The sequence below is a fragment of the Vipera berus genome, assembly GCF_964194415.1.
Source record: "Vipera berus genome assembly, chromosome: 1".
Taxonomy (NCBI): Eukaryota; Metazoa; Chordata; class Lepidosauria; order Squamata; family Viperidae; genus Vipera; species Vipera berus.
Window position 1 is genome coordinate 92782542 of NC_138202.1, and position 12926 is coordinate 92795467.

Sequence of the window (12926 nt, forward strand, 5' to 3'; positions counted from 1 at the left end):
CTTTGAAGAGGAAGTTGGGTCTAGAGGGACAGGTTAGGATCTCCTGAAGTTAACAGAATATAATTAATTATTATTAATTTATTTATTGATTTGCCCATAGATCATATCAAGGTGCACAGTTCCAAACATACATTATACTAAAATGCAGTAAAAACAATTTAAAATGGAATTGGTTAAAATACAACAATTTAAAATTAAATTGGGATAAAATACATTTTTAAAATGAAATTAGAATCAAATACAGCAATTTAATATGTATATAGATAAAATATGATAAATTTATATCTCACTCTCACACCCTACAATCTACCCCAATCAGTCATGCCGATCTCAGCTGAACCATTTTGCTCAGGTACTGTGCTGTGTTAAATGTAATTTTCAAATTCTGGCCGCACATAAGGTAAGTTATTTGCAGATAGCCTATTGCAGTGTAGTTCAAACTTGAATAGGCATGTTGTGTGAATCCAATAGATTACAGCATAAAGATCATTGAGAAGGTTATACCACAAAAATGATGAGGGAACAGGTTCATCCTGTGGTAACTCAGAGGTCAAACTTTCTTATTAGCCTTTGTGGTTCATTAGAATGCATTTCTTGCTAAACCCTTGTTAGATTTTTTAAAAGACACAACGTAACCTATTGTTAAACATATTAAATATTGATTATAATTCCTTTTTATTATTTCCATTGTTTTAATATTTCAGATTTTAATTTGGATGTTAATATCATTAGGAGACCTCAATTAACTAATTGTATAGTGTTACTTGTCCCAGCTTCTGCCAACCTAGCTGTAATGTAGTGGGTCTGACGCAAGGAAGAGACGCCAGCCGGAGTACGTGTTCAGCTCTTTATTGTGAGGGGGGTGCGTACTGGAGAACAAGGGCTACCTGGCCTCCTTAAATACCTAGCCAGGTAGGCGACCAGCCAATGGGGTTGGCCCTAGGTTTCCCGCCAAAACTAGGTTTCCTGCCAAAACCGTCCAGGCCAATGCCCCCTGGTGGCTGTTGCTATGCAGCTGCCTGCATCGGGATACATAACACCCCTCCCCCCTTAGAGAAGAACCATCTTACAACTATGTACATGCATAACTATATACAATGTGTGCCACTACATATGCAGCTACTGTGTGGTTACTTGCAAACGTAGTCCGCTAAGTATGCTGGTGTCCTGTGGGGACTGGTGGACTTTCTGGGTGTGGCTTCACCCTGAACTGGAACATCTGGCTTGTGATGCCCCTGTGCAGGGTTGAGTCCGGCCGTCGGATTCCCGCCTACTATGGTGCCCTGCCGCTGCTGCAGAGTCTGTTGCAGGAAGCCATCCTCCTCTCGTTCTGGTTCTGAGTCGTTTCCGGACGATCTGGCCTCCCTTGGGGTGTGGCTATCCCATTGGCCATGGGTGGTGCACTCAGGGATCCTTCCTCTGAGCTGGTCGATATGTTGCCTTATGTGGTGATCCCCCTCCACCCCCACAATGTAAGAGAGAGGCCCAGTTTTTTCAACCACGATCCCCGGAATCCATGGATGCCCTGCCCCGTAGTTCCTTGCCCAAACCAGGTCCCCCACGTTGAGTACCCTGTGTGATGCGGGCCTGTCCATCTCTGCTGCCACTCGGTCTGGGTGCAAACGGTCAAGCTTGGTGATGAGGCGCCGTCCCCATCATAGTTCTGCTGGGCTCTTCCCGGTGGCAACACACGGTGTGGTGTGTTGGGCAAGCAGAAATTTCGCCAGTCTGTGATGCCAGTCCTCGCTGATGATGCGCCAGAGTGCGTCCTTGGTCATCCTTACCATCCATTCAGCTTGCCCATTAGTCGATGGGTGGAAAGGCACGGAGGTGGTGTGTCTAATCCAATTCGCCTTTAAGAACGCCTGGAAATCATTAGCGTTAAACTGAGGCCCGTTATCAGACACAATTATGTCGGGGAGGCCGTGTGTGGCAAAGAGGGCCCTAAGCACCTGGATTGTCCTTGCTGAGGTCATGTTGGGAACAGGGACTACCTCCAGCCACTTAGAGTGGCTGTCCACTACCACTAAGAACAGTTGGCCCTGAAAAGGCCCCGCATAGTCGATGTGAATGCGGGACCAGGGTGTGTGTGTGGCCTCCCACCTGTGTACTGGGGCATGGGGCATTTCTGGCCTGGATCTCTGGCATGTGTAACAGGCCTTGACCCGTTCCTCAATGTCCTTGTCCAGCCCTGGCCACCAGAGGTAGCTTCTGGCCAGTGCCTTCATCCTAACCACCCCCGGATGTCCCTCATGTAAGGATTCCAGTACCCTGGCCCAGACTGCTGTGGGAATGATGACCCTGCTTCGCCAAAGGAGGCAACCCCGGTGCGTGGAGAGCTCGTGTCGCCTGGCGAAGTAGGCCTGGAATTCAGGCCCCGGGGACTTGTCCTGCCACCCAGTGCAAACCCATGAGTGTACCCTGCTCATGATGTTGTCAGAGGCTGTGCTGGTTGCAATGTCCTTGGCATGTACTGGGCATTCTGGTAGTTCCTGCAGAGCTAGGATCTGTGTTGCTGGTGCCGGGTCTGGTTCAGTGGTGTCTATGGGTAGCCTACTTTGGCTGTCTGCGTGGCCCATCTCCTTCCCTGGCTTGTGCACCAGCTTGCAATTGTAAGCTGCAAGGAAGATGGACCACCGGAGCATTCTGGGAGATAGTATTTGGGGGGTCTGCTTGTCCGTTGTGAACAGGCCTAGGAGTGGTTTGTGGTCTGTATAGATGGTGAACTCCCTGCCGTACAGATAATCGTGGAACTTCTTAATCCCTGCCATGATTGCCAGGGCTTCCCTATCTATTTGGGCATAGTTCCTCTCTGCTTCAGACAGCGTCCTGGAATAGTAGGCTATTGGAACTTGAGCTCCATTAGGCTCGAGGTGACTTAGTACTGTGCCCATGCCATAAGGGGATGCATCGCACGTGATGCATATGGGCTTTGTTTCGATGAAGTGTGTTACTGTGGACTTGTCAGACAGTAGTGCTTTTAAAGCTCTGAAACTTTGATCGTGGACGGAAGTCCAGACCCATGCTGCCTTCTTGTCTAATAACCTGTGAAGTGGTTCTGCAATGGCTGCCTTGTGGGGTAGGAAGGTGTGATAGAAGTTGAGCAGGCCCAGGAATGCCTGTAGCTCTGCCTTGTTCTTGGGTGTGGGTGCCAGTTTGATTGCCCTTACCTTGGACTCTGTGGGGTGGATCCCCTTGGCATCTACCCTGAATCCCAGAAACTCAGTGGAAGGAACACCAATACTGCACTTTTCCCTCTTCAGTTTGAGGCCAGCAGTGCACAGCCTGGATAGCACCTCCCTCAGCTTACCTGACAGCTCTTCTGCTGATGCTCCTGCAATCAGGACATCATCAAAATAAGGGCAGACTCCTGGAATGCCCCTGAGAGTTTTCTCCATGATCTCCTGAAAGATGCCTGGAGCTACACTGATCCCAAACTACTGTTGTGATTCAGGGTCAGCCTGTGGGTCCGGCAGCCGGGTCGGATGACTCGGATGACTCAGACGAGGGGGAGGAGGAGGGTGTTGAAGACGAACTTGCTGATGATGGCTTGGAGGCTTCGCAGAGCCCCCAGCCAGGGCCCTCTTACTTGGTGGAGACTCAGCTGCGCGAGCCCGACAGTGCGGATGATGATGACCCACAGCTGGCCCTGTTCAAGGACGCCCGACGCAGGAGGCAGTCAAGCAGGAGCAAGCAGAGAAAGGCTGTGGGACTTCTCGGAAGGAGGCACAGGGAGGCCACGCCCTGAACTCTAATAAAGGGAGTGTTTGGGGAAGGGCTGGTTGCTGAAAGCAACCGCTCCGTTTGAGGATCAAAGCTCCGGTATCTTGTTTCATGTTTTGTTGTTTGTTTGTGTAATAAACTTGGCAGACGTTTTCCAGCCTCAGACGCTTTCCAGCCTCTGCCGTTTGTACAGGGGTTGCCTTTCTGCAAGGCCGGTAGCAGGCTGGTACAGAACAGTTTGCTTTCAGCCTCCCACCCCTTACTACTAATATGGAGCAGCTACGTGCCGAGAATGCTCAGCTCACCCAGCAACTCACTTTGCTGGCAGCTCAGGTGGCTCAACTGCAAGCTCAGGTTCATGCTGCACCCCCACCCAGGAGAAAATGCCAAGTTGCAATGCCGGATAAATTTACAGGTACTCCAGAACTGTTTCCTGCTTTCCTGGGACAATGCCAGCTCTTTATCAGCGTGAGAGCAGCTGATTTCCCCACTGACCGGGATAAGGTGGGGTTTGTGTTAAGCCTTCTTTCGGGTGATGCAGCTCGTTGGGGCACGCCTCTGCTGGCTCAACCTAGCCCATTGTTGGACAACTTTGTGGGGTTTTGTGACCATATGCATCTGATGTACGAGGACCCAATTAAGACGCAGACTGCCACTCGACGCCTGAAAGCTCTGAGGCAGGGTCAACGCCCCCTACAGGGCTATATCAGCGATTTCCGGCTGCTTAGCCAGGATTCCGCCTGGAATGAGGCTGCGCTCGTGGATGCCTTCCAGGATGGATTGTCGGAGGAGATGTTGGATGAGCTGGCCCGTGTGGATATTCCCTCAGACCTGAATGGGCTGATCCATCTCTGCCTGCGGATCGATGCTCGGTTGCAGCAGCGAAGGAGTCGCCGTGCCACCCCACAGACCCCTGCCGCCCCTGTTGTGCGTGAGCCCCCAGCTCAAAGGGAGGAGCCAATGGAGCTGGGTGCCGCCAGGTCTCGTATATCGGTGACTGAAATGAACAGACGACGATCGGGGGGGTTGTGTTTTTACTGTGGGGACCCTGGACATTTGGCTGCTTTTTGCCCAAAGAAGCGTCAGCGGGCATCAGTGACCAAGCCTGCCCCGAGACAGTCCCCTACTTTGCTGTCAGGAAACGCCCCGAGCCCGATCTAGACGGTGTGAGAGATCGGGCGTCCCACAACAACAACACCGAGCAACGCCTTTCCGATGGTGCCTGTGAACCTCCACGGCATTTGATTTTGGAGGCACGTCTGATCCTTCCTGGCAAGCCAGAGGGGATTCCAGTCCATGCCTTAATTGACTCTGGGGCCACCACAAACTTTATGGACTCAGCCTTTGTGGCCAAATGGGCTGTTCTCCAGTGCCCGGTGGATCCGCCCATGTTAGTGGAGACTATCGATGGTCGAGTACTCATGTCTGGGTCTATTACGGCCGCCACGCAACCAGTATGTATGGCCATCAGTTCCCACGTGGAGGCCATCCAGTTCTATATCACCTCAGATCTGCACTTCCCCGTGGTCTTGGGACTGGCGTGGCTCCGGGCGCATGACCCACAGATCTATTGGTCACAGAACTTGGTCACCTTCCCAAGCTTGCAGTGCGTGGACCACTCCCACCATATCTGTGCCGGCCAGGTGGAGGGTTCCCCAGGGGTTTCCTTGCCTCCCGAACTGTCCGACTTTGCTGATGTGTTCAGCGAGTCAGAGGCGGATCAATTACCCCCGCACAGGCCCTATGACTGCTCCATTGATTTAGTCCCTGATGCGCCTCTCCCAGTGGGGCGTTTGTACTCCATGTCGGAGCCCGAGTTGGCTGCATTGCGGGACTTCCTGGAGAAGAATTTGGCTCGCGGTTTCATCCGGCCCTCGTCCTCGCCAGTGTCTGCACCCGTGCTCTTCGTCAAAAAGAAGTCGGGCGAATTACGGCTTTGCTGCGACTACCGGAAACTCAACGCCATCACGGTGCACAACCGTTACCCGCTGCCCCTCATCCCCGAGCTCTTGGACCGACTCCGGGAGGCTAAGATCTTCATGAAACTGGACCTGCGTGGAGCTTACAACCTCGTCAGAGTTCGGCCGGGTGATGAGTGGAAGACGGCGTTTGGTACTCGCTATGGACATTTTGAGTACACGGTGATGCCGTTTGGCCTGACCAACGCTCCCGCTGTGTTTCAGCATTTCATGAACGACATCTTCCGGGATTTGTTGGACCAGTTTGTCGTGATCTATTTGGACGACATCCTGATCTACTCCCCGTCGCGTGAAGTGCATCATCAGCATCTCCGTCAGGTCCTGCAGCGACTCCGAGAACATCGGCTGTTTGCCAAGTTGGAGAAGTGCCAGTTCTACCGGGTGACCATCGATTTCCTGGGTCACCGCATTTCTCCTGAGGGCATCGCCATGGAGCCGAGTAAGGTTGAGTCGTTGCAGAGTTGGCAACCCCCGCGTCGCGTGAAGGATGTTCAGCGACTTCTTGGATTTGCCAACTACTACCGAACTTTCATCCCTGGCTTTGCTGCCTTGACAGCCCCCCTCACCCGGCTCCTGCAGAAGAAGACTCGGTTCCAGTGGAACGCACCAGAACAACAGGCGTTCCAGGCTTTGAAGGACGCCTTCATGAAGGAGCCCATCTTGAAGCATCCTGACCCGCAACGGCTGTTTGTCGTGGAGGCGGACGCCTCCGACATTGCCATTGGGGCCGTGTTACTCCAGGCAACGACGCCCAGCGGTACTCTTTTCCCTTGCGCGTATCACTCTCGAAAATTGAACCCCTCGGAGCGCAACTATACCATCTGGGAGAAGGAGCTGCTGGCCATCAAAGCGGCGTTCGAGGCCTGGAGGCATCATCTGGAGGGGGCGCGGCATCAAATCGAGGTCCGGACGGACCATAAGAATCTGGAAAGCCTGCAGACCGCTCGGAATTTGAACCAACGCCAGATCCGGTGGTCTCTTTTCTTTGCGAGGTTTGACTTCCGGGTTCGGTACATACCAAGCGGGCACAATCAGAGAGCGGATGCTCTGTCCAGGAAGCCCGAATATACCCGAGTGGAAGACAAGCTTCTGCCCAGGACAGTGATCCCCGTCGAGTCTTTTGCTGCGGTACGGGAGCCGGTTGATATACGGGCTCGGATCCGGGAGGCACAGCAGCAGGAGGCGTGGGTGGCTCAGCGGAAGGAGGAGGTGGGGCCAGATTCGCCTTGGACGGTCACGGATGGACTCTTGTATTATCGTGACCGGCTCTATGTTCCGGGAGGGCCACTCAGGGGACTCGTCCTCAGCCAGTGTCACGATAACCCGGCAGCGGGGCATTTTGGCCTGTTCAAGACCCTGAACCTGGTCTCCCGTACCTTCTGGTGGCCCCGAGTCCGACACGACGTCCAGTCCTATGTCACCTCCTGCATCCCATGCAGGCAGGCCAAGTCAGCGACAGGGGCCCCGCCTGGATTACTGCAGCCCTTGCCAACACCCAAAAGACCCTGGGGGGCTGTGTCCATGGACTTTCTGACGGATTTACCCCCATCCTCTGGTTTCACGACAGTGTTTGTGGTGGTGGACATGCTGACCAAGATGGCGCACTTCATCCCCTGTCGCGGCTTACCGTCAGCTCGCACCACTAGTCGTATGTTTATTCAACAGGTGTTTCGGCTGCACGGCCTCCCCGATAGAGTCGTCTCCGATAGGGGGGCCCAGTTTACAGCCCGCTTCTGGCAGGAGTTGATGCATGCGTTGGATATCAAGGTTTGCCTCTCGTCCGCGCATCATCCTCAAACTGACGGGGGAACTGAGAAGGTCATCGGTATCCTGGAACAGTATCTGCGCTGCTACGTCAATCTGCAGCAGAACAATTGGGTGGACTATCTGGCCATAGCTGAGTTTGCCTTTAACAACTCGCAGCACACCTCCACACAGATGACACCGTTCTTGGCCAATGTGGGTTATCACCCCCGGTTTTTCCCCCTTTCTCCCGTGGACTCACCGGAGCCGGCAGCGAACGACTTCTTGGCAGAGTTACAGGCGATCCATCGATTGGTGCGACGGCAATTGGAGAAGGCCAAGGCCGATTACAAAAGGTTTGCTGATCGGTCAAGACGGGATACGCCTCCACTATCGGTGGGGGATTGGGTCTGGCTGTCCACCAGGAACTTACCGTCCACACGGCCGGTGAGGAAGTTAGATCACCGATATTTAGGACCGTTCCCAGTCGAGGCTGTCATCAATCCGGTCGCCTATCGCTTAACTCTGCCACGTTCCCTGCGCGTGCACCCAGTCTTCCATCGGTCTCTGTTGGTCCCCGAGCAACCGGCTTGTCCACTCCGCCAAGCGGAACCTCCCCCATCAGGACCTCGTGATGGAGGCAGCACCCCCGAGTACGAGGTCGCCAGCATCAGGGATTCCCGTTGGCTGAAAGGTCGTTTCCAGTACCTGATCGAGTGGAAAGGTTACGGGCCGGAGGACTTCACCTGGGAAGACGCGACCGCCGTTCATGCCCCTGCGTTGGTGACTGCTTTTCACGAACAATTCCCATCCCGACCGCATCCGGATCGGCAGCCCCGGGGGAAGGGCCCTGCGGTGCGGGATAGTGTTGTGATTCAGGGTCAGCCTGTGGGTCCGGCAGCCGGGTCGGATGACTCGGATGACTCAGACGAGGGGGAGGAGGAGGGTGTTGAAGACGAACTTGCTGATGATGGCTTGGAGGCTTCCCAGAGCCCCCAGCCAGGGCCCTCTTACTTGGTGGAGACTCAGCTGCGCGAGCCCGACAGTGCGGATGATGATGACCCACAGCTGGCCCTGTTCAAGGACGCCCGACGCAGGAGGCAGTCAAGCAGGAGCAAGCAGAGAAAGGCTGTGGGGCTTCTCGGAAGGAGGCACAGGGAGGCCACGCCCTGAACTCTAATAAAGGGAGTGTTTGGGGAAGGGCTGGTTGCTGAAAGCAACCGCTCCGTTTGAGGATCAAAGCTCCGGTATCTTGTTTCATGTTTTGTTGTTTGTTTGTGTAATAAACTTGGCAGACGTTTTCCAGCCTCAGACGCTTTCCAGCCTCTGCCGTTTGTACAGGGGTTGCCTTTCTGCAAGGCCGGTAGCAGGCTGGTACAGAACAACTACAGCCTATTTACCCTGAACGCTCCCCTGTGAGTCACTATCATCTGAGTGTCAGCTGTTGCCCTGGTAACCGTGAGCTGTTGGTACCCCTGCACAACAAGCCTTGCAAATATGGCACCGCCTTGGAGGGAAGCGAGAATGTGGCTGACCGTGGGGACCGGGTAAGCGTGTGGGTTTAGGGCGCGGTTCACCGAACACTTGTAGTCGGCGCAGATCCTCACCTCCCCATTGGCCTTTAGTGGAGTGACTATCGGGGTCTCCTATTCTCCCCCATCTATGGGCTCTAAGATTCCCTGGGCCACCAGCTTGTCCAGTTCGCACTCGATCTTGTGCTTGAGTGTGAAGGGGACTCTCTGCAGCCTGACCCTAACGGGGGAAACGTTTGGGTTTAACCTGAATGAGATGGGGGGCCCTATGTACCTACCCAGCTTTCCATCGAAGACGTCTGCGAACTCCTTGCAGATGGCCTTGATGGATTCCCCCTTGATCCGGTGGATCCCGGAGACTGTGATTCCCAGGGCCTCAAACCAGTCTAGGCCGACTAGACTGGCTCTCCGGCCCTCTACTACTACGACCTCCAGGTGCTCTTTGCGGCTCTTAAACCCCACGGAAACGGTGGCCTCCCCCTTTACCTTGACCGGCGAGTTTTGGAAGTCAGTCAGGGCTAAATTTGAGGGCCGTAATTGAATCCGCTGCTTGCTCCGGCTGTTAATATAGTTAAGGGTCTCATCCAAAATGACAGAGACTGCTGATCCGGAGTCAAGCTCCATGCTGTAGGGAACGCCCTGCAAGCGGATTGTTAATTTAATTTTTGATTTGAGCAGCCGGCGGCTACCTGTGTGGTGGATGGCCAGCCGGCTCTCAACATAGCCAATTCGTACTTGAATTGGGGCCCCGGTACCTCTTAACGGCGATTCCTCCAGGTGCAGCTCGTGGATCTCTTCTCGGGGGCGGCAGCTACGACAGACCGCAGCTATGTGGCCTGTTTTCTTGCAGGCCTGACACGTAGCCGACCAGAACTTGCAGAGGCTGCGCACGTGGTTTCCGCCGCAGCCTGCGCACTTCTGCGAATTGTTGTTGTTTGCCGGCTTGGGCTTGTCTGGGAGTCTGCCTCAATGGTCGGGGGTCGACTTCCACTGGAGTAGGTCGATGCTCTGTTCGTCCTCCTCGTCCTCGGCTGAGGCGACCTGCTGGTGGATGCTGGCTGTCTGGCTGCCGGCTCTGGACTCTTGGACCACCTGGACAGCCCCACAGGCCGCTTCATGGGCCAGGATGGTGTCCTGGGCCTCCTGGAGCAAGACTTCATCTTTGGAGAACAGCCGCTCTTGCAGCCTCATGTCTCATAGGCCGCAAACCAGCCTGTCGCGTAGCTGATCCTCCAGGTTTGAAAACTTGCAGGCGACGGCGGCTTCTCGCAGGGCGGCGATGTAGTCAGCCCTGGACTTGTCGGGACGCTGGTCCCTCTTCTCAAACTGCGACCTCGAAGCTAGCTTGGACAAACGGGGTTGGAGGTTTGCGTTGAGCTTGGCGACAAGCTCCCGGTAAGAGACGATTTTGATGGTCTCCGGGGCAAACAGGTTTGCGGCAAACTCAAGGAGTGCAGGTCTGCCTATGCAGAGCAGGGCTGCCGCCTTTGAGCCGTCCTCTGAGATTTGGTTGAACCTCATATACAGCTCAGCATGCGACAGGTATCGGGCCCACTTCTCCGGGTGGTGGGTGTCGAACCCGTGGGGTTGCCCTGTTTTTGCCATCGCCCTTCTGTCGGTTCTGCGGCATGTGGTTCAGTTGCTTGTTGCGGTGGCCGGGGCCAGTCTCGGGTCCCTCACGGTGGCTGGCGGTCGCATTGGGGAAGAAAGAAAAAAGGTTCCTCTTTCCCTTCAGCACGCAGTGCGTTCCCCTAGTGACTTCAGCTCTTCTGTCAGCAGGATCCCACCTTCGTCGCCACTGTAATGTAGTGCGTCCGACACAAGGAAGAGATGCCAGCCGGAGTACGTGTTCAGCTCTTTATTGTGAGGGGGTGCGTACTGGAGAACAAGGGCTACCTGGCCTCCTTAAATACCTAGCCAGGTAGGCGACCAGCCAATGGGGTTGGCCCTAGGTTTCCCGCCGAAACTAGGTTTCCCGTCAAAACCGTCCAGGCCAACGCCCCCTGGTGGCTGTTACTATGCAGCTACCTGCATCTGGATACATAACACTAGCAGTTCAAAAGCACGTAAAAAATCAAGTAGAAAAATAGGGACCACTACGTTGGGAAGGTAACAGTGTTCCGTGCGCCTTTGGCGTCTAGTCATGCCGGCCACATGACCACGGAGACGTCCTCAGACAAGTGCTGGCTCTTCGGCTTTGAAACAGAGATGAGTACTGGCCCCTAGAGTCGGAAACGACTAGCACGCATGTGCGGGGGAACCTTTACCTTTACCTTTACTATAGTGAAAATATAATTAAGAATTGGGGAAAACCGAAACTTTGAGTTGTGTGTTACTACACTGCCTTTTTTATAGAGAACTCTGTAATACATATATTTTCCTATTCATAAAATAATACATGTAGTCCTTACTTAATGATTGCCTCATTTTATGACTGTGATGAAAAATAATGTTGTGACCAATCCTTGCATTTATGACTTTTGCATTGTCTGAAAAGCAAAGTAAAGCTGCAGTAAGATCATAAATACAGTCCCAGTTTCACTTAGCATCCGCTTCATTTGCCAGTCCCAATTACGGTCACTAAATGAGGGCTAGTCATATGCAGAGCTGATTACAGAGATTTTGGTGTTCTATGCAAAGTCACATTCTTGAGTTCCCTATGGTTTGATTTATTTTCTGTTTTTGCTAAGTTTTTTTAAAATGCCGTTGTGTTGTTGTTTTTTTTCCTTCCTTCAGGTTTTTGAGCTTTACATTTAGAATTTTCAAGCCAGACAATTTTTTTTCTTTCCTCAGACATTTTCACTCTACTTATACAAGTTACATCATCACCCATTGTTGTCATATGGCAACAATTCTGCAAAATTATATTTAATCCTCAAGTGGGGCATGTGGGCTCACGAGTGCACCATTGTTTCCTTTCATTTTTTATTGTGTTTTTCAGTCTTTCCAATTTTGACACCCCTTGAAATTTGGCGCCTACTCTGTTATAGCCTGGAGCCAGCCCTGACAACATCCAGACAAGACAAAGGCTGATGATCTTAGTTTTTCTGTAGTTGACCAGAAAAAAAGGGGGTGGGTGGGATTCCAGACAGTGTAATTCAATTCTGTGTCCAAGCTATGGTCAAATGCAAATAACTTCTACAGGTGAGATGATGCTGAGTCCTTCTAGGCTCTTCTCTCTCTCTCTCTCTCTCTCTCTCTCTCTCTCTCTCTCTCTCTCTCTCTCTCTCTCTCTCTCTCTCTCTCTCTCTCTTAAATTTTCATATTTTATTCCAATGATACCATGTTTTATCTTGTTATTATCTCATTTCTGGTTGATTGGGATTGCAATAATCCCAATCAAATCTTAGTAGGCTACAGCCAGTACCACACTCATTACAAGATAAGTTAATACTAAATTATTATGTTAGAATCTGCTATTTCTTATATATTTTTCAATAGTTATCTGGATGAACTACTTGTAGCATTTGGACTTACTGTATTCCCTGGTTTTATATTTTTAATTCTTTGTTCATTTTCATTTATGCAACATCTTACTCCTCCTTCTCTTATGCATTGATTTTTATGCTATTTGTTTTATGCTAGCCTGCCACAGAAATACATTCAAATAACTTAATTAAGAATCATAATTAATTATAAGAAGTAATAGTACATTATATGATATCTTCCAGCTGGCATTGTACTTTACTTTTTAAATCAAGATTCTGAACTAATTTCAGTTTGTATACTAAGCCCAGATAGGGACACTTTATTTTATTGACTAATAGCTTGATATGTAATGCTAACCTTCCTGCCATCTTGACATTTCCTCAAATTGCATTTGCTTTGTGGTTAGAATAGCTCGTAAGTACTGTTGCATTTTATTTATTTATTTATTTTAGCATTTATATAGCCACCCAACCCAGAATGTGTGACTTGCAATGTTATACAAAAAATAGAAGATAAAACA